The following is a 20989-nucleotide window of genomic DNA, read 5'->3' on the forward strand; positions in this document are numbered from 1 at the left end:
GGCCTCCTCTGACTTGACCCTCAGCAGCACTTCAGGGGCTGGTCCTTCCCTCCTCCTGCCATCACTCCCTTCCGCAGCTCAGGAATTCCGCTCTCCTGGTTTTCCTTCTGTCCCGCTGGCCCTCCCTCTCAGCCTCCTTTGCTGGTCCCTGATCTCTCCAAGTCTGGGTGCCCCATCCCTACACCTCTTCTGTCTCCCTCTTTAAACGCCCACTTCCTTGGTGATCTCATCCAAGCTCATGGCTTTCAAATGACTCCCGTTGAGTATAATTTAATTAGTTGGTTTTTTATCATCTGTCTTCTCCCAAAGGAAAGCAAGCTCTACAGGCAGGGCTTTTTTTGTCTTAAGTCAGGTTTATTAAGGTATAATTTACATACAGTTAATGTCACCCTTTTTAGTGTTCACTTCTGTAAGTTTTTGACAAACACGTATAGTTGTGAAACTGTCTCTGCCATCAATTACAGGACAGTTCCCATCACCCCCAAAAGTTCTCCATACCCTTGTGGTCATCCCCTCCCCCATGTCCCGCCCTGGGCAGCCACTAGTCTGTTCTTTTGTCCCTTTTCCCTAGTTGTGCCTTTTCTGAAAAGTCATATAAATGGGATTGTACTGCGTGTAACCTTTGGAATCGGCTTCTTCCACTTATCACAATGCACAGCGCATTTGAGATTCACCCATATTGTTGCAGCTGTGAGCCGTTAGTTCTTTTATTCTATTGTATTTTATTGCACAGCTTTGTTTATCTGTTCGGAGGGGGACCAGTTGTCCTGGTTTCCGTGGGAGGGAATGGTTTTTCTGGGACATGGGACTTTCAGTGCTAAAACCAGGGTGGTTGGTTATCTTAGTTCTTTAGTTGAGGGACATTTGGGTTGTTTCTAGGTTGTTGATGATTTTGAATACCTACTCAATATAACCAGTGACAGAGGGTTTTTTGGTGAACACAAATGTCCATTTCTCTTGGGTAAATACCTAGGAGTGGGGTTGCTCAGTTGTATGACGAGTGTACGTATCACTGTAAAAGAGGCTGCCAAGCTGTTCTCCAGAGTGGCTGTATTGTGTAGCATTGTGGGAGAATTCCACTTGCTCTGCATCTTAACCAGAACTTGGTAGTGTGTCAAAAAAAATTAAAAACCGGTTTTTTAGCCATCTTAATAGGTGTATAATGATATCTCCTCACGGTTGGCAGAGATTTCCTTTATTCGCCTTGAGTAGTGTTGTGCCCCCAGTGCCTGGGTTAGTGCCTGCTATGTAGTAGACACGCAATGAATTTTTTTTTTTTTTTACTGAGTGAATGAATGTATGGATGGATGAATGAATGAAGTCAAAGGGGCTTCCGGTATCTAAATCTGTTATAGCAAATACATAGCACACGTACCGCCAATTCCCCCATGCCCCATTCTGTTTCCATGGCAGACGTCACTCATCAATTGAGCCATTTTATCCACCTGCTTCATTTCAGACAGGTACGATCCAGTCCTTTGTGTAGCAAGTGAGATGAGCCCCATGAGCTAATGCAGCTTTAGTTCAAGCCTCTCATTGGCTGAAGAAGAGGCCAGGCTCAGAGCAGGGTCCAAGGCTGCCCAAGGACTCACAGCGAGCCAGTGGCAGGACTAGATCTCCAGGCTGGGCTCTCCCCAGAAAAATGCACGACGTCTCTGACAAGGCTGGAGTAGGATGGGAGGCATGGACGTGGATCTGGGCTTGAGGCCGGGTTGGAGCATTGTGGAGTGCTCCCTGGGCCCCGGCCGGGTGGGAAGGCTGATGCCGGCGCTCTTCCTGCAGGTGCCCAGGAGCTGCTGGGATGGCCTACCCGCCCACGTTGGCTCCCTGGCCCAGCGGGCGTACTGGGCTCTGCTGAGCCAGCAGAGGGACCAGAGCATCGTGGCCCTGGGCCAGAGCGGTGCTGGCAAGACCACCTGCTGCGAGCAGGTCCTGGAGCACCTGGTGGGGATGGCAGGCAGTGTGGATGGCAGGGTCTCAGGTACAGTGGTCTCCAGGTGACGTGCAGCTGGGACGTGGTGGGGGCGGTGGCGTGGGGGAAGGGAAGGGAGAGTCAGAGGGGGTGCTGGGCGGCTCTTTCTTATATCTGCTCAGCTAGCGTTCACTGAGCACCTGTGTGCAGACCCTGTGCTGGCTTCTGGGCAGGGCCACCCCTAGTCTGTTGGGTACTTTTGTGTGAATTAGAAACAGGTACTCCTTGCCTAAGACACTCACTGCCACATGTGGAACCGTCGTCACGCATTGACATTGTTAGAACCAAACACTTGACCACCACGTTCTGGGCCATCATCCTAATAAGTATACAGGCCTATGGCTATCTGATATAAATGCTGTGCCCTTAGGTGTGGTGTCCTTGTGCAGCGCACAGCCCACTGGACTGTGCAGAGGACCCGATAAGTAAAAACAAAGACAAGGAGGCTCTGACAGCCGGAAGGGAGACTCAGCTGCACATCTGTGCCAGACTCCAGTGCTCTGCACCGCTTGCTGGCCGAGCTGGGGAGGGGAGAGGCGGAGGGAGCACAGAGAAGGGGCCGGGGGGCTTCCTTGAGGAAATGATGTTTGAGCTGGGCATTAAAGAAAGAGTTTCAACATTGTAAATCAACTATACTTCAATAAAAAATAGTGTCAGTTGGTGATAATAATTACAATATTGATGGGGATCGTGGTAAATGCTTGCTGAGGACTTACGCGCCAGGCTCTATTCCAAGCAGGTTAACTTATTTATTATTTAAAACATCCCTATAAGGTAGACATTATTATTATTTGAATTTTATAGATGAGGCCATTAAAACGCAGGGAGGTTAACCAGCTTGCCCAAGGCCACACAGCTCATACATCCTAGCACCGAGATTCAAACACAGACAGTTTGGCTCCAGAGCTGTTACCCCTGGGCCAGTGTCCTCAATGTATTGTTGCCCCTCTGAGGAGCCTTTTTAGTTGTTCTTTCTCCTAATCGTCTCCCACCGTGAAAAGTTAATGCCATAGATTCACCATATATTTGTTTATGCAGTGTGTGTGTATGTGTGTATATATATACAGACACACACAGACGTGTGTGTGTGTGTGTGTGTGTGTATCTGTGCTCTATTCTATACATAAGAAAGGAAAACTGCCCCCATCCTCAAGAATCAGTTTCTGCCCTCTTGGGGGCAGTATTCCCCCTGCTGAGAATATATGGCCCAGGCAGTATTGCTTTTCTAATAATAACAAACAATACTAACACCACCACATTTGGAGCATGTTCTGAGCACTTTACATTATTAAAGCTTTTAGTCTTTGTGGCAACCACATGAGGTAAGTAAGTGCTATTATTACCCCCATCTTATAGATGGGGTATCTGAGGCACAGGGGGGTTAATTTATTCGCTCCAAATCAGGTGACTAACAACGGGGAGAGGCCATATTCAAGCTTGTTTAACCATTGTACTATCCTGCTTCTCCACTGGGCTTATTCCAATGCTTTATTGATCACCTGTTCTGCACCTGGCCCAGGTTAGAGCCCTGTGAGGAGCTGGGGATACAGCAAGGAGAGGCCCTCCCAGAATGTAGATCTGCTGAAAGTGTGTGTTGGGGGAGTGGGAGTCAGGCTAGGCTGTATCCAGGTGCCTAGCACATAGTGGGTGCTTGTTAAATAGTTATGTTAAAAAGCTTGGGACTGCTGGGCTTTTTGAGCTGGCTGTGATGGGCGTTCCCCGACAGCAGGTCCAAGAATGTTAATGCTCTGCCCTCCTCCTAGACTCCACCAGGCCCAGGAGGCCCTAGGGCAGCCCTTGTCACTCAGATCGTACCAATCCTAGGTGTGTGTATCTCCCCTTCTGGGCTCACTCTTGCTCACCCCGCGCCCCTGCTTGCAGCACAGGGCCAGCCCAGCAGCGGAAGAGGTGTGGCTTAGAGCTGAGTTGGGGGAGTGGAGGGGCCCCTGCTGGGGCCTGGGGCCAGAATGGGGTCCTGTGAGAGGTGGGGGTGGCAGCACCCGGGCCACGGGTGATGCCCTGTCTGTGCCCCACCAGTGGAGAAGATTCGAGCCACCTTCACTGTCCTCCGGGCCTTTGGCTCCGTGTTCACCGGCCACAGCCGCCGTGCCACCCGGTGCTCCATGGTGATGTCACTGGACTTGAACGCCACAGGCCGAGTCACGGCCGCCCAGCTCCAGGTGAGGCCTCTGGATGGGAGGGAGAGGGGGCTCTTTGGGGCTGCAGTAGCCTCAGCCCCACTCAGCAGGGCCCACGCCTCCAGCTGGGACCCTGGAATGTGTCTAAATGGTCATCGCTCCCCAGGCCAAGGCCAGCTCCTCCCCACCTCACTCAGTGCCCAGACATCTCCTCCCGGAGCAGGCCAGCTCGTCTGTGCCTCGGAGTATCACAGGGATGAAATATTCATGAGTAGATACATAATTCAGCCGCTCATTAGCTGGGTCTTAAAAGCGTAAGCTGAAATTAAACAGGCGCTCGCTGGCCTTCTGCGGCAGCCCGTGTGTGACAGGCACATGGCCTGTTTGTTCCTCTCTCTGAAATCACCTGGCTCCTCCCCTCCCCCCCCCCACGCCCCCGCCAACATTCTGTTTGAACAGAAAACAGGATTAGGTTATTAGAAGGGTTGTTTGTATGCGGAGCTAGGAGAATACCCAGACTCGCTGGTGCACGATAAATCCCTTTCTGTCCCGGCCCTGAAAGTCTACCGTGCATCACCATGTGGGTCAAGTTATTAAGGGCTTCGGTTGCATAAGAGTGTGTTGGAGGGCGGCTCTGGGTTAATTGTTAGTACCCTTGGATTCCTTCATCGGAATGAGCCCGTTGCATTCGTTGATTGCCTGCGTGGACGCTGAATCAGTGAGACAAAGGCCTGGCACGTTTTGATTTGGAGGCGTCCAGCCAAGTTGGGGCCTGAGGTGCTGCCTCGAAGAGTGGGCCTGGGGGTTGGTGGGGGTGTGCGGGCAGCCTAGCGGGGCCTCGTGCTGACCGGCGCCTGTCCTCTCCCCTGGCAGACGATGCTGTTGGAGAAGAGCCACGTGGCCCGGCAGCTGGAAGGGGAAGGCAGTTTCGAGGTTTTCTCCCAGATGCTATCCGGATTGGACCTGGCTCTCAGGTGAGCGACTGGGCTGAGCAGGGACAGCCGAGGGCAGTGAGACAAAGGGCCTCCGCTCTCCAGGGCCCCAGCCCTGCCTCTGCCCAGAGGTGAGAGGCAGTGGAGCCCAGTGGTTAGGAATCTGGCCTCTGATTCTTGCTGCCTGGTACTGCTCCTGGGCTGGGTGAACCTGGCCAGGTGTCACCTGCTCTGAACCTCCGTTTCTTCCTCTGTAAAGTGGAAATAGTACCTTGACTGCTGACCTTACAGGATTAAGTGAGATAATTCACATATGGCTCTTTATACACGCTGGGGGGTGGTGGTGGATGTCTGCTGTGACGGTGACATTTTGGTACAGGTTCTGACAGCAGCGTGGGAGGTGGGCAAGGAACAGCAGACCCCAAATCTTCCAGAAGCTCCTAAACTCTGTGAGAGCCTTGGGTGCACCTGAGGTAGCTCAGGGCGAGGAGGCACCAGGTGGAACAGCAGAGAAGCCACAAGACTCATCTGGGAGGGCCTTCTGGGGGAGGTGGCCCAGGGAGTCATCTCTGCCCCTCGCTGACTCCTGGGAATTCTTGGACATGTGGCTCCCTGTCTCTGAGCCTTGGTTTCCTCATCTGTTGAACGAATGAGTAAGGTTCTATCTAGTGAAGCTCCAGGGAGTGCTCACCCCAGGCGAGGGGTGATAATTTTCAATTTGCCTCTGCGTCCCCCATCATTTGTCTCCTGCCTTCCACCCCCGTCTGAAGGGCAGGCCCAACCTGTCCTGAGCCTCTTGGCTAAGGCCAGAGGGGCACCTTACCCTTTGGAGAGAGGGCAGATTAGGGAGGAAACTCCCAGTTTTCAGAGCAGGGTAACTGAGGAGTAAGGAAGCTTCTGGAAGGCCTTCACTTAAGAAGGGCCCACTGAGGGCAGCAAGTGAGGAATATTCGGGAGGCAGGGCCAGGGCCTGAGGCAGACCCCGGGGCCACCTGGGGCACTCTGTGGAGCCCCGTGCCATGATGCCCACCTGCCCTGCCAGGCCACTGGTGTGGGTGGGTCCTCCCTTACTTCTGGTCCCTTCTCTGTTTCCAGGACAGAACTGTACCTGCACCAGCTGGCAGACAGCAGCTCCTTCGGCATGGGCGTGTGGCCTAAGGTAAAGAGGAGGTCCTTCTGGGTGTGAGTGGGTGTCTGTGTCCCCATGGCCAAGATGGGCGGGTCCCCTGTGTGGCTCGTCCCTCTGCCACTGGGGTGAGTAGTTGGCAAGGGCTGGTCACGTGGGGGAGGCAGGGTTGCCTTTATGGGGCCTGGGCTTGTCAGGGAAATGAGTCTTGTGCTAATAAAGGGAACCAGGAGGTGGTTTGTGTAGAGGTTAGGGCGCGGTCTCCGGGACAGGCTGTCTGGGTTCAAACCCCGGCTCTGACACTTACTGGATATGAGACCTCAGGCATGGACCCTAGCCTCTCTGAATGTCTGTGTCCTCTTCGGTAAAATAACAACAGAACGGGCGGGCAGGCTGAGGGGAGGACAGAGCGTGGCACGGCCTGCCCGCCTGGGCCACGGGGAGAAGGTCGGGGCGCCGCCCGCGCCCTCGTTCCGCTGCCTGGCGTCCTTTGTGGAGGCAGGGCTCCCAAGGAGCTCAAAGGCCAGGGAAGGACACACGGGACGGATCAGAGCCACCCTACCGCTCCAGTGGTGCAGCACCCTCTCTGAATTCCTACTGCCACCAAAACACATCCCTAAGGCCTTTGGGAAGAATTGCTAGGACCCAGGAAGGCGGCCCCTTGCTGTGGTCCAGACTTCAGCAGCTGCCGATGACCAGAGGGAGCCAGCCAGCCGGCCGTGAGCAGGAGGACAGGACACGGGGACAGGGACAGCCACAGCCGGGCTTCCCGCAGCTGTGCCCACCGCCAGAACCAGCTCCAGCCAGTCACAGCCCCCGAGATGCCAAACAGTGACGGGCGAGAGGCCGGCAGGAAACTGACACCCCCTCACTGGAGAGCCTGCCCGGTCGGGGTGCGGGGCACCATCCCCGTCTGAACTCACCCCACAGCTCAGCCGTCTCCCAGTGACCCAGACGCGTCACCACGGCCCCAGGGCTGATCCCCGACCAAGGTCAGAACTCCCCCCAGTGTGACGGCCCCCATGCCACTCCTGTGGTGGAAGGGACGGCAGGCAGAGACCAGGAGTAGAGTCTTTTTTATTAATGGCTGCGTTTTCAAAGAACCGTTTTGTTACCAGGAAAGCTCCCCAGGAAGGGATTGCATTAGTGCAACAAGGGGGAGCCTTGATGCCAGGCTTTCCAGACACTTCCAGGTGGAGACTTTTGGCCTAGGCCGGCCGCCGGGGACTCGGGGGCTGGGAGGACACACGGCCCCTCCCCCGCCCCGACGGGGCGCTAAGGCACCCGGCCCGCCCGGGGGGGCAAAACCCCGTGCCGTCAGCAGGCCGGCGGCTTGCAGCCCTCAACCTGCAGCCCTTTGCTCAGGAGGAAGGCGTCCTGCATGGGGTCACAACCCAGGAAGAGCTTCACCATGCCCTTGGCATCCTCGGAGCCCCCTGGCCTCAGAATGCAGCTTCTGTAGTCCATGGCAACCTGAGGAGAGGGGGCGGGGCTGCAGGAGGGTGGAGCACCCACTTCACGGAGGGTGTGGGTGTGGCCACCTCTGCTGTGACTCAACAAAGGGCAGGGGAGCAGGGGGTTCTGGGCAGGGCCCTCAGAGCCTGGCAGGCCCAGGCGGGCGGCACAAGCATCTAGGCCCAGGCCAAGGACCTCTGTGTTGGTCTGCACGGCAGGCCGGCCTCTCACCTTGCCACTCAGGATGCCCTCCTGCTTGAAACGAGTGTGTGGACCGTGTCCGCGGAGTACACCTCGCTGCACAGGTAGCCATAGGACTGGGCGTCGTAGCTTCCTGCCAGGTGGCCGAAGGTCGCAGGCAGGTGGGTCCCTGGGACACACGCGGAGAGGCTCCTGCCCGGCCCCCTGGCCGCTCCGTGCCCCTTCCCCAGAGCCCAGAGCTTGGGGCCTCAAAGCAGCCCTGTCTGAGTCCCCTGCCACTAGAGGGAGTATTGGCCCAACACTTCTAGAAAACGGGGACCTTGCGGGCAACTCAGTGGAGGGACACAAATCAATCTTTGCCGACTTTCTGCTGAAGCTCACGAGGGTTCACCCCTAAGCCTCTTACAGGGACAGCTGCCCGAGGCTCCGAGGGATGAGTCAGGGCTCGCCCTCCAGCATGGGGAGAGCGCGGGTTAAAGCGCTCACGAGGGAGTGAACTGCATCTCCGCACCGACACGCTCGGGCAAACCTCGTCGACGCGTTCCGTCCGGGGTATGAAGCCCTCTCCTGCCTCTTCCAGGCTCTCCAGAAAGCACGTGCAGATACGCCCAGCCCACCCTCGGACTCCGCGGGCCACAGCTGGAGGGACCAGCCCAGCAACCCAGGCAGGAAGAGGCCAGAGGTCAGCGAGCCTCGACCAGAGCCCGTCAGTCGGTCCCCCTTCACACACCACCAGAGGATCCTCTTGACCTGGGCAGTAGCCGCCAACCGACCGCTAAGGTGGGCCCGGCGTGCGCTTGGCTACCTGGCGTGGCTGGGACCCCGAGGATCTCCTGGCAGAGGCGGGCATTGTCCTAGGCCGGGTCCGAGGGCGTCTGCGTGTGCAGGGCCTGGTCCACCTTGGCCAGGACGATCTGGCGCAGGTTGAAGAGGCCTGGAGGGCGGGAGGAAGGAGACGGGGGCGCTGGCACTGTGTCCAGGCCGCGCTTTCCAGCCGGGCGGTCCGGGAGCCCCTTTCCTTTCCCTCGGCCCGGCCGCACGGGGGTTGGCCAGCCGGGACTTGATGAGCTTGTCCAGCAGCTCCTGGGGGACGGCGCTGCTCGTGCCCCGCCGAGACTGGCAGCAGCCCCAGGGCCTCACAGGGCGTGGTGCTCCCGGCCCCAGAGCCTAACCTCTGGTTCTCATCACCGCCTGTCACCAGCCTTGCATGCAACGTTCCTTTCTTCTATTTTGTCTTTTTTAAAGGCAACTCTTGAATACCTGTATTTAACATTGCAGGGAACCAGTCCTGACTCCTTGATCTGGGACTTCCAGCCTCCAGAGTCTCGAGGACATCCACTTCCGTTGTTTACGCGCCCAGTGCGTGGGGTTTGATGATGGAAACTGACACCGAGGGCGTCTCCTCGTGCGGGGTGACATCAGCGGAAGAATCCCGTGGCGAGGGCCTGCCTGAGGACCACGGGAGAGCCCGGGCCCTCCCCGCCCCCTGCCTTCAGCCCCTCGCCCGCACCCTCCTGGGAGCGGAGCTGGTGCATCGCTTGCCAGAACTCATGGAAGTAGGTCTCCAGCTCATCATGCTGGAACAGGGAGGGCGGGTTGGGCGTAGGCTTGGTGAAGTTGGCCACCATGGCCGCGATGGCAATCTGGCGCCTCCCGTCCTGCTGCAGGCAGCCCGGCTGCAGGCCAAAGCAGGCCATGTGCCCGGACTTCCCTTCCCTGGGGAGGGACGCGGGTGAGGCCCCGCTACCACAGAGGAGCCCCGGCCCACGGCCAACAGGTTCCCCCACGCATGCACCGAGGGTAGAGGTCCAGGTAGAACTTGCTGATGGATGACCTTGCCCGAGGCCGCGTCCCGGACCGTGTAGAGCCTCACATCTTCATCTTCGTGACGCATGTTGGCGCCTTCCTCCAGGTCGAAGGTCAGCCCCAGCAGCTCCTGGGAGATGCCCAGCCGCCCGCGCGTGACCACCTGCATGGGGAAGGACTCATTGAGCAGGTACTGGTCCACGTGGTAGCGCGTCTCCTCCCCCTGGTTCATGTAGTAGCGCAGGTCCTAGACGTTGATGGGCCCGTCAAAGTGCAGGCCCCGCCTCTGGCACTCAGCCTTCTTTAGCTCCAGGATCACGGCCGCTCCTGCTCCCCGAGGGGCTTCAGCTTCTGGGCCAGCTCATCTGCGGGCGGAGGGGAGAGGCTCAGCTATGTCCCTGTGGCAGCCGCCCAGCCGCCCCCCACCCCACGCCCCTCGAGGCAGAATGAAGGGTTGGGGAAGGCGACCCCCAAGGGCTGACACAGTGGGGTCTCAGGCAGCACCACGTCCAGTCAAGGTCCACCTGACCCCCGTCCCCACTGGGACTCGGGGAGGCGGGGTTACCTAGGAAAGTGGCCACCACCTGGCTGGTCTTGGCCATGTTCATCTCCAGCACAGAGTCGGCACGCGTGCTGAATCCCAGCAGGCGGGACTTCTGAGCCTGCAGCCTTACCAGCTCCCCGAGGATCGCGCAGTTCTCCTGGAACCCAGAGACAGCCAGCGCTGGGGACCGTGGGCCACGCCCTCCCCACAGGCCCCGGGCCAGGTCTCTGTGGGTGGGAGGGCTCTCAGGCCACTGGCGGGCACAGCCAAACCCCCTCCCTCCTCCTCCTGGCCTGGATTTCTAGACACTTTGGTGCTGTCCTAACATGTGGTCTTTATGAACACAGGTCCTTTTGGAACCAGAAACGGCGTGAACCATGATGAGCTCTAAGGCCAAGGGCAGGAAGAAATGTGACCAGGCTCTCCAGGAGCCACCCAGGGGCCTCCCCGGGCTCAACAATACAAACTTGGCTGCCGTGCAGACAGCAGCTCATCCCCACGGCGCCCGAACACCCAGCCCCTGGACGGCGAGAGACCTGTTGCTGCAGGTGCCCTGTGGTTGGCTGGTGAGGCCTGGCCCCAGGCGTACGCCACCTTCTCTGGGGCCACCTCTCTGGGTCTGCGGTGGGGTTCTCCTGGGAGCCCCCAGTCACCACAGGACCAACGTGGCCTGTCTGCAGCCCAAGAAGGTGGGGACACAGGTCTGTCCCCCGTGGACATCACCCGCGAGGCCGAGCAAGCACCAGTGGTGTCTGCGGGGAAGATGAAGGGCTCATGCACAGCCCCCATCTACTGAAGATGCTAAACGGGAGAAGCACAGACTGCAGCCACATGCGGTATGGACCAAACGCAAGTGTCCTTGCAGGAACCGATGTCTGAATGTCGAGGCTGTTCCCGGGCCACAGTGAGAAGGCCCAGGCCCCACGCAAGGCACAGAGAGGGGATGGGGGGAACATCTGCGAATCTGAGCTCATCGGGCATCACCCCAGAAGGAGAGGGAGAGAGCCAGAAGGAGATACGGAGGGAGAGGGAGAGAGAGGGAGGTACAGACGTCTCTCCTTTCCCTGGGGGTTCTCTAGTGCAGCCAAGCCTGAAAACCACTGCATTTCGGGAGATGGGTCCTCGTGGAAAAGTTAAATAGTAGCTCATGGCATTATCGACACATATTAAAATGGCCCCAAATCTTGGGGAGTCAGGGAGGGGAGCTGGCGGCTGCCTCGTAAAGGAGGAGAGATTGGGCGTCAGAGGAGGTGCCTGCCTCCACCACCTCCGCCGCCGCTGCCCCCCCCCCAGGGCCCCGCAGACTTCATCTCCCAGCTGTGGTCCTGGGCTGGAAGGCAGCGGGGAGGTCAGGCCGTCCCAAGCATCAACGTTGACTTCAGGGCTGATCTGAAAGGCGCCTGGTGTTTGTTGAAGCAGAAAAAAGAGAAAGCAGTGGGCAGAGGATGGGAGGGGGAGGGAGCCCCCATCAGCCCTTCTCCCTGTCTCCCTCTCTGTCTCCCTCCCTCCCTCCCTCCCTCTACCTCCCTGCCTCTCACTCTCCCTCCATCTCTCCCTCTGCCTCTCTCCCTCCCTCTCTCCCTCCCTCTCTCCCTGTCCCTCTTGCCCTGTCCTGTCCCTCTCTCCCTCCCTCCATCCCTGTCTCTCTTTCCCTGTCCCTCTCTCCCTCTCCCTCTATCCGTCCCCCCTCCCTTTCCCCGTTTCCATCTCCCTCTCTGCCTCCCTCTTTCCCTGTCCCTGTTTCCCTGCTCTGCTCTCCCTCTCCCTCTCCCTCTCTCCCTGTCCCCCTTTCCCTGTCCCTGTTTCCCTGTTCCGCTCTTCCTATACCTCTTTCCCTCTCCCTCTCTCCCTCTCGTGCTCCCTCTCCCTCTCCCTCTCCCTCCACCTCCTTCCCTCTCCAGAGAGGGAAGGAGGTGGAGGGAGAGGGACAGGGAGCAGGAGAGGGAGGGGGGAGAGGGAGAGAGGGATAGAGGGAGGGAGAGGGACAGGGAGCAGGAGAGGGAGGGGGAAGAGGGAGAGAGTGATAGAGGGAGGGAGGGAAAGACAAAGACATCTCTCCCTCCCTCCCTCTATCCCTCTCTCCCTCCCTCTCTCCCTCCCTCTCTCCCTCCCTCTCTCCCTCTTCCTCGCTCCCTCTCCTCCCTCTCCCTCCGTCTCTCCATCTCCCTCACTCCCTCCCAGAGACAGAGAGATGAAGAGGCAGAGACAAGGGAGAGGGAGAGAGGGAGAGGGAGAGAGAGGGGGAGAGAGGGAGAGACGGAGAGAGGGAGAGAGAGAGAGGTCTCTTCCTCCCTTTCCCTCTCTCCTCCTTCTCTCCCTCTCTCCCACTCTCCCTCTTCCCTCTCCCTCCCTCCCCCCTCCCTCTCTCCCTCTCCCCCTCTCCCTCGTCTCTCCCTCTCCCTCCATCTCTCCCTCTCTGGGAGGGAGTGAGGGAGAGGGAGAGACGGAGGGAGAGGGTGAGACAGAGGGAGGGAGAGGGAGAGAGGAAGAGAAAGGGCGAGGGAGGGAGAGGGAAGGAGGACGAGACGTCTCTCCCTCTCTGTCTCCCTCCCCCTCCCTCTCTCCCTCTCCCTCCCTTCCTCTCCCTCTCCCTCTCCTAGAGGGAGGGAGGGAGAGGGAGAGACAGAGGGAGAGGAGAGGGGGAGTCGGAGAAGGAGGTAGGGAGAGGGAGAAGGCGAGAGGGTGCCTGCTTCCCTCTCTGTCTCCCTCCCTCCCTCCCTCCCTCTCCGTGTCCCTGTCTCCCCCCTCTCCCTCTCCCTCTCCCTCTGTCTCTCCCTCTCTGGGAGGGAGAGAGGGAGAGGGAGAAGGAGGGAAAGTGATGGAGGGAGGGAGAGGGAGAGAGGGTGAGGGAGAGAGGGAGAGAAGGAGGAGAGAGGGAGAGGGAGGGAGGAAGAGAGCTCTCCCTCTCTCCCCCCTCTCTCTCCCCCTCCCTCTCTCCCTCTCCCCCTCTCCCTTGTCTTTGCCTCTCCCTCCGTCTCTCCCTCTCTGAGAGGGAGTGAGGGAGACGGAGAGACGGAGGGAGAGGGAAAGGGAGAAGAGGGAGGGAGGGAGGGAGAGACGTTTCCTCCCTCCCTCTCCTCCCTCTTCTCCCTCTCCCTCCAACTCTCCCGCTCCCTCCATCTCTCCATCTCCCTCACTCCCTCCCAGAGGGAGAGGGGAGGGAGAGAAGGAGAGGGAAAGAGGAGAGGGAAGAGGGAGAGGAAAGAGGCAGAGGAAAGAAGCAGAGGGAAGAGGCAGAGAGGGAAGAGGGAGAGAGGGAGAGGGAGAGAGAGGGGGAGAGAGGGAGAGACGGAGAGAGGGAGAAAGAGAGAGGTCTCTTCCTCCCTTTCCCTCTCTCCTCCTTCTCTCCCTCTCTCCCACTCTCCCTCTTCCCTCTCCCTCTCTCCCCCCTCCCTCTCTCCCTCTCCCCCTCTCCCTCGTCTCTCCCTCTCCCTCCATCTCTCCCTCTCTGGGAGGGAGTGAGGGAGAGGGAGAGACAGAGGGAGGGAGAGGGTGAGACAGAGGGAGGGAGAGGGAGAGAGGAAGGGAAAGGGCGAGGGAGGGAGAGGGAAGGAGGGCGAGACGTCTCTCCCTCTCCGTCTCCCTTCCCCTCCCTCTCTCCCTCTCCCTCCCTTCCTCTCCCTCTCCCTCTCCTAGAGGGAGGGAGGGAGAGGGAGAGACAGAGGGAGAGGAGAGGGGGAGTCGGAGAAGGAGGTAGGGAGAGGGAGAAGGCGAGAGGGTGCCTGCTTCCCTCTCTGTCTCCCTCCCTCCCTCCCTCCCTCTCCGTGTCCCTGTCTCCCCCCTCTCCCTCTCCCTCTGTCTCTCCCTCTCTGGGAGGGAGAGAGGGAGAGGGAGAAGGAGGGAAAGTGATGGAGGGAGGGAGAGGGAGAGAGGGTGAGGGAGAGAGGGAGAGAAGGAGGAGAGAGGGAGAGGGAGGGAGGAAGAGAGCTCTCCCTCTCTCCCCCCTCTCTCTCCCCCTCCCTCTCTCCCTCTCCCCCTCTCCCTTGTCTTTGCCTCTCCCTCCATCTCTCCCTCTCTGAGAGGGAGTGAGGGAGACGGAGAGACGGAGGGAGAGGGAAAGAGAGGAGAGGGAGGGAGGCAGAGGGAGGGAGGGAGGGAGAGACGTCTCCTCCCTCCCTCTCCTCCCTCTTCTCCCTCTCCCTCTCCCTCCAACTCTCCCGCTCCCTCCATCTCTCCATCTCCCTCACTCCCTCCCAGAGGGAGAGACGGAGGGAGAGGCAGAGACAGGGGAGAGGGAGAGAGGAAGAGGGAGAGAGAGGGGGGAGAGAGGGGGAGGGAGAGAAGGAGAGGGAAAGAGGAGAGGGAAGAGGGAGAGGAAAGAGGCAGAGGAAAGAGGCAGAGGGAAGAGGGAGAGGAAGAGGGAAGAGGGAGAGAGGAGAGAGGGAGATAGGGAGAGGAAAGAGAGAGGGAGAGGGAGGGAGAGGGAGAGAGGGAGGGAGAGAGGAAGAGACAGAGGGAGAGCGAGAGAGGGAGTGGGAAAGAGGTAGAGGGAGAGCGGAACAGGGAAAGAGGTACAGGGAGAGAGGGAGGCAGAGAGGGAGGAGAGGAAGCAGGGAGAAAAGAGAGAAAGAACACACCGTCTACATTTCTGTCAAATGACACCGGGGATCCTTACACAACCAGGAGAAAGTAACACAGGGAGGCTCTTTCTCAGCTGGAACTGGAACTGCAGACGGGGCCAAACACCACCAGGCTGGCCACACGTGTCCAGCCGCCGCTCCAGCCCCGTCAGCCGTGAGTCCGGTCACCAGGGCTCTGAGTGTCTGCTCCAGGGAGCTGGGGTTCACCCTCTCACCCGGGAGGCCGGGCCAAGAGAGCAGGGCCCCGGGCTGGACACATAGGGGAAAACGCATCCCCACAGGACAGCTTGTGCGAGCAGATTCAGCTACCAGATTCTAGAGGCCCGGGACCACCCTGTGGCCTGTGAAACCCAGGAGCCATGAGGGTCTTGCAACGTGATTCCTGTCCGTTGGACTGTAAAGTTTATGTAGGGAATCTTGGAAACAGTGGTAACAAGGCTGAATTGGAACGAGCTTTAGGCTATTATGGACCACTCTGAAGTGTGTGGGGTGCTAAAAACCCTCCCGGCTTCACTCTCGTTGAATGTGAAGATCCCCGAGATGCAGCCGATGCTGTCCGAGAACTAGATGGGAGAACACTATGTGGCTGCCGAGTAAGAGTGGACCTGTCGAATGGGGAAAAGAGAAGTCGAAATCGTGACCGCCTCCTTCTTGGGGTCGTCGCCCTCGAGATGATTATGGGAGGAGGAGTCCTCCACCTCCCGCACATCTCCAAGATGGAGAGCCTTCTCCGTCAGCCAGAGCAGGTCCCTTTCTAGATATAGGAGAAGAGAGAGATCCCTGTCCCAAGAGAGAAATCACAAGCCGTCCCGATCTTTCTCTAGGTCTCCTAGCCGATCTAGGTCAGATGAAAGGAAATAGAAGACCACTTTGCAAGAGGAGTGGTGTACAGGCAATAACTTCATTTGGCAGGAGTATGTACAGAAAATTCAAGTTTTGTTTGAGACTTCCGAAGCTTGGTGCACTTTTTAAATGTTTTAGTTGTTCACATTTGTTTGTCTCTTGGGACAGTGACACATAAAGGTGTCATTCTCTATGGTTTGAAATGGGTCCTGGGAGGCATGTAATATGAAGAATTGTTACCTTACAATGTTCCCTTAAGCAAAATTGAACTTGCTTTGAATTTTTGGTCTTGCCTAGACTGATAATAAAACTCTAACTCCTGCCCACCTAAAGTGTGATGTTTACTATTATGGAAACAACACTGGCAAACATTGAAAAGACTTTCTGTAGCTGGGATATGGTATGCAGCTGTAGTTAAGCAAGCAGTCTTTAAAAGGTGCTGTGAACCCAAGCCAGCAGGTAAAAATGAAAGCCGCACCCTTACCCTAGATTAGAGGTTTAAAAATTCCACTAGTCTTCACACCGGACAAGAGATTGTCCAGGGAGTTTAAAATCTAAGAAGTTTCAAGGAAGTTAGTTTACCTTTGAGTTAGGTCATACGTCCCCTCTGTGATTGCTGTACATGAATACATAGCTCTTTGTAATATTTTTTGGAAATTTGAGATTATCAAGATACCAATGTCCTGCCAGATTAAGAGTATATTGTAGAGCTGAACTTTGAGTTACTGTGCAATTTTTTTTTTCATGCTGTCATTTGTAATATGTTTTGTGAGAATCCTTGGGATTAACGTTTTGGTTGCAAAAGAAAAAAAGAAAAGAAAAGAATCCGCCTGCCAATGCAGGGGACACAGGTTCAAGCCCTGGTCCGGGAAGATCCCAGGTGCCGCAGATCAACTAAGCCCGTGGGCCACAACTACTGAGCCTGCACTCTAGATCCTGGGAGCCAGAACTACTGAGCCCCCGTGCCACAACTACAGAAGCCCACACGCAACGAAGACCCAACGCAGCAAGAAAAAAAAGACGATACTGGCCAGGTGATCAAGGGTAAAATCGTTTGTCATAAGTCCCGTTGATGGTGTGTATCCTTGATGTGACCTGAGGAGAATGGCATTTTTATCTCTGTCTGGGTCTTCCGCCCCAAACCCCATAACTCCAGACCAACCATAAGAAAACATCAGAAAACAAACAGACTAACAAATTGAGGGACAAAACACCTGACCAGTCCTCCTCAAAACTTTCAAGGTATCAAAACCCAGCGACGTCTGAGAAATGTCACAGCCCAGAGGAGACTGGGACAGAAAAAGGATGTTAGGGGAACACTAGGGAAATTCTAATAAAGTGTGGACTTTAGTTAATAACAATGTATCCATCTTGGTTCCTTAGTTGGATAAACATGTCACACTAAGGTACTAATGAGTTGGAAATAGGGGTACTGGGTCAGGGTCCACGGCACTCTGTACACTCTGTACAGATCTTTGCAACTTTTTTGTAACTCTAAGCTCTTGTAAAATTAAGCGAGTACTGAACAGAGCTAAGAATGTTATTTCCCTGATTTGAACATGCCTGAGTTTCTTTTCATGGTCACATTTTTGCTATTTGGATGTGTCTTGGAATCAGTAGCAAAGGAGAGTTGCCAGCCCCTGGGAAGATGTGGGTGGTTCGCAGGTGGCTTGCTCTGGAGCTGAAGACCACGGTGGGAAGTCTGCAGCCTCGGGCTGCACTTAGAAACATGGGAGGCGATGGGCCAGCTCAGTTAGGGATGGAACCTATAAATAAAACTTTTTTCTTTTCCGTTATGGCTTATCACAGGATACTGAATATAGTTCCCTGTGCTAGACAGTAGGACGTTGTAGTTTATCCATCCTATATTTAATAGTTTGCATCTGCTAACCCCAAACTCCCAATCCAACCCTCCCTCACTGTTTCTCCCCCTTGGCAACCACAAGTCTGTTCTCTATGTCTGTGAGTCTGTTTTTGTTTTGTAGACGAGTTCATTTGTGTCGTATTTTAGATTTCACATATAAGTGAGATCATATGATATTTGTCTTTCTCTTCTGACTTACTTCACTTAGTATGATAATCTCTAGGTCCATCCACGTTGCTGCAAATAGCATTATTTCATTCTTTTTATGGCTGAATAATATTCCATTGTATATATGTACCACATCTTCTTTATCCATTCATCCATCAGTGGACATTTAGGTAGCTTCCATGTCTTGGCTACTGTAAATAGTGCTGCAATGAACGTTGGGGTGCATGTATCTTTCTTTCTTTCTTCTTTCCTTCTTCCTTTCTTCCTTTCTTTCTCTCTCTTTCTTTCTTTCTTTCTCTCTCTTTCTCTCTTTCTCTCTTTCTTTCTTTCTTTTTTCTTTCTTCTTTTATTGTCACACGGCATGTGAGATCTTAGTTCCCTGACCAGAGATGGAACCCACGCCCCCTGCACTGGAAGCATGGATTCTTAACCACTGGACCACCAGGGAAATGCCAGGGGTGTATGTATAGTTTTGAATTAGAGTTTTCTCCGGATCTATGCCCGGGAGTGGAATTGTGGGACCCTATGGCAGCTGTATCTGTTCCTGCACGCCTCACATCAACCACCTGCACTCCAATCCTTGCTCTCAACGTCATCTTCAGGGAACCCAACCTGCGACAGGGACCTTGACAAGAAGAAATGGCTCAGGGAAAAGCTACCTGCACAGGGAGGAGATAGAGACCATCGCCCCTGGGGTGCGGAGGGGAGAGTGGGTGCAGAGGTTTGTCATTTCACCCCCGATACTCATCTCAGCCCTCCTGGCTGCCCCACTCTAGGTCACCTCGGGATACAGAGGTGACCCAGTTAGAGTCCCTGCCTGTGCAGGAATCGGGGCACCAGCGGGTCTGAATAATATTAGTGCAGGGTCTCCCCCGTGGCACTGGGGTTATTCGGGGCGGGTCATCCTCTGCTGAGGGCCCCTCCTGGGCACTGTGTGGGGTTTAGCAGCATCCCTGGCCTCACCCATTTGATTCCAGGGGCCCTCCCTCCCAGTTGTGACAACCACAGATTTTCCCCACACATCACGGAAGAACTGGGTGAGGCGGGGGCAGGATGGCTCTGGGCGAGGACAGCTGTGTTGAAGCAACCAGCCTGGCCCAGGGCAAGGTCTGCCCCAATCCCGTCAGCGCCTGCATTTAGAACTGCCCCTTTCCTCTCCCACCTCCCCTGCCCTGCAGTGGTCTCCGAGACATCATCCCCATGTAATAAATCACACCTTCTCAGTTTACTGTTTGCTGCCCTCACTAGAACGTGAGCTCTTTGAGGACAGGGATGCTGTTATGTCCCCAGCACCTAGAAGAGTGTCTGCTGTGTAGTAGATGCTTCATAAATACTTGCTGAATAAAGGAGTTGAATAAAGGGATGAGTGGATGAATGAATGAAGGTTACAATGGAAGGAGGGGGGAGATTCCCTTTCTGGCTCTCGGGGGTTGGGAGATCAAGTGAAAGATCTGTCCTAAATAGGCTGACCAGCCTTCTGGGGTTCCCCGGGACTGAGAGTTTCCCCAGAGTTCCAGCGCTCAAACCTGAGCGGTCCTGGGCAAACTGGGGGCGGGTGTTGGTCACCCTATCTAAACACAGTAACAATTCCAGCTGCAATAGCAATGGCCAATGACCTCTACGGTCTTATTGACCATGCACAGTTCTCTACCTGGCGGGGAAGGGTGGGCCGGGATTGGAATTCTGGTGATCCAGGGCGGGTGAGGGCACACCCCGGGCTTGTGGAGGGGAGTCCAGGAAGGTTCTGGAGGAAGTGACAGTGACACAGGAGGGAGGGAGGAGTCTAAGGAAGAACATCCCACATGACAACCTGTGCCAATGGCCCTGGGCCCAAGGTCACACCTGACCAGGGCTTGCTTTTTTTTTTTTCTAATTTACTTTTCCCCACATGGATATGCAATTGTCCTAATGCCATTTATTGAAAACTCCTTAATTTCCCCACTTTCTATCATATCAAGTTCTCATATATCTGTTTCTGGACCTTTTTTCTATACCATAGAGCTATACGTCCCATCCTTGCACCACTAGGGCTGTTTCATCACTATAACTTTATTTATTCATTTTGTTTTGGCCGTGCTGTGTGGCATGTGGGATCTTATGTCCCTGACCAGGGATCGAACCCGCGTCCCCTGCAGTAGAAGCTCGGAGTCTTAATCACTGGACCTCCAGGGAAGTCCCCAGGGCTTGCTTTGACATCCATGGAATGGTGGCAGGTGGGCACGGGGAGCAGCTGTCTGTGAGCCATCCTGGGTAGAAATGCAGGGTGGAGGGGAGGACAGATGGAGCTGGAGGGGAAGAAGCGGAGGAGGGAGGGAGGAAGGGAGGGAGGCCGGGCGAGAGACAGACAGAGAGTTTCCGGAGACAATAGCTCTGGCCGTGTCCTAGGGCATGAAAGCTGAAAATAGCTCCTAGTGCCGGGAGCCTTGGAGCCGGAGGCTGGGAGCCAGGGTGACTGGCTCTCCTCCCTGGTGTGCGTGTGTTGCGGGGGGGTGGGTGGCTCTGGGCTTCTCAGGCTGGGAATGGGGTGCACAGAGCAGGAACGGAGCAGGGACCCTTCTCTCTGGAACCTCGTGGGCCATCCTCAGCTCACAAAGCTGAGCCACTCCTTGCCCTACGAGTGGGGGGCTTATCCTCCCTGTCCCCTGGATCATACCCCCTCACACACAACTTCCCCGTGTGTGTTCCCAGCAACCAAGAGAATCTGTTTTTAAAAGATTTGGGGGAGGGGGGTAACCATACAAACAAGAGCAGAATGGATACTTTTTCAGGATATGAATGGCTCTGTGTAAGCCCACCCCCAGGGTAACCACAGTCCTGACCTCTAACACTCTTGACGAGTCAGCCTTGGTCTGGGCTTGCGGACCCACGGAAGCTTCCTCATTCCCTCCTTCAGATCCCGACTCTCCCTCGGCGTCTTTGTGAGAAGCACCCGGGGAAGTGGGACTGCTAGGCTGTACTGCTGCTAGAACTCCACCTGGGCTCCACCAGGCTCCAGCCCCCCGCCCTGTCCACCTAACTGACCCTGAGGCACCTCAACTGGTAGGAGCAGCATCACCTTCCCTCCTGGGACTCGTGATACTTAAGGGAGACACCGAAAGACAAGCCTTTGGCTCCCTGGCTGGCAAAGAGCAGGTACTCAATTGTCATAAGTGTCCGTATCAGTGAGGGTTCTCCAGACAAACAGAATCCATATGGGGTGTGTGTGTATATACACACACACGTACATATGTACAAGCATACAAAAATATACAGCTGTGTACATATGCAGTATGCGTACACACATATACACACATAGTATATACAATACACACATACATATATACACACATATAAAATGCAGTTTGTATATATACAGTATGT

The 20989-nt window shown here is 56.0% G+C and overlaps 1 protein-coding gene and 2 pseudogenes across 3 annotated transcripts in view; 1 reads left to right on the forward strand and 2 right to left on the reverse strand.

Annotated features, from left to right (window-relative positions):
* LOC309613809 (uncharacterized protein) overlaps positions 1–20989 on the reverse strand; it is a 335392-nt gene that overhangs the window by 96465 nt on the left and 217938 nt on the right. The window lies entirely within an intron of this gene.
* Positions 7486–10337, reverse strand: LOC309606763 (thimet oligopeptidase-like; annotated as a pseudogene). The gene is made up of 7 exons: positions 10196–10337; positions 9620–9995; positions 9255–9540; positions 8865–8916; positions 8630–8758; positions 7855–7993; positions 7486–7641 (listed from the first exon to the last, which is right to left on the reverse strand). The product of its transcript is annotated as a thimet oligopeptidase-like (transcript).
* On the forward strand, positions 15114–15706 carry LOC309606772 (serine/arginine-rich splicing factor 3 pseudogene; annotated as a pseudogene). Its single transcript has one exon. The product of its transcript is annotated as a serine/arginine-rich splicing factor 3 pseudogene (transcript).

This window comes from Balaenoptera borealis (assembly GCF_965194805.1).
Source record: "Balaenoptera borealis genome assembly, chromosome: 1".
Classification (NCBI taxonomy): domain Eukaryota; kingdom Metazoa; phylum Chordata; class Mammalia; order Artiodactyla; family Balaenopteridae; genus Balaenoptera; species Balaenoptera borealis.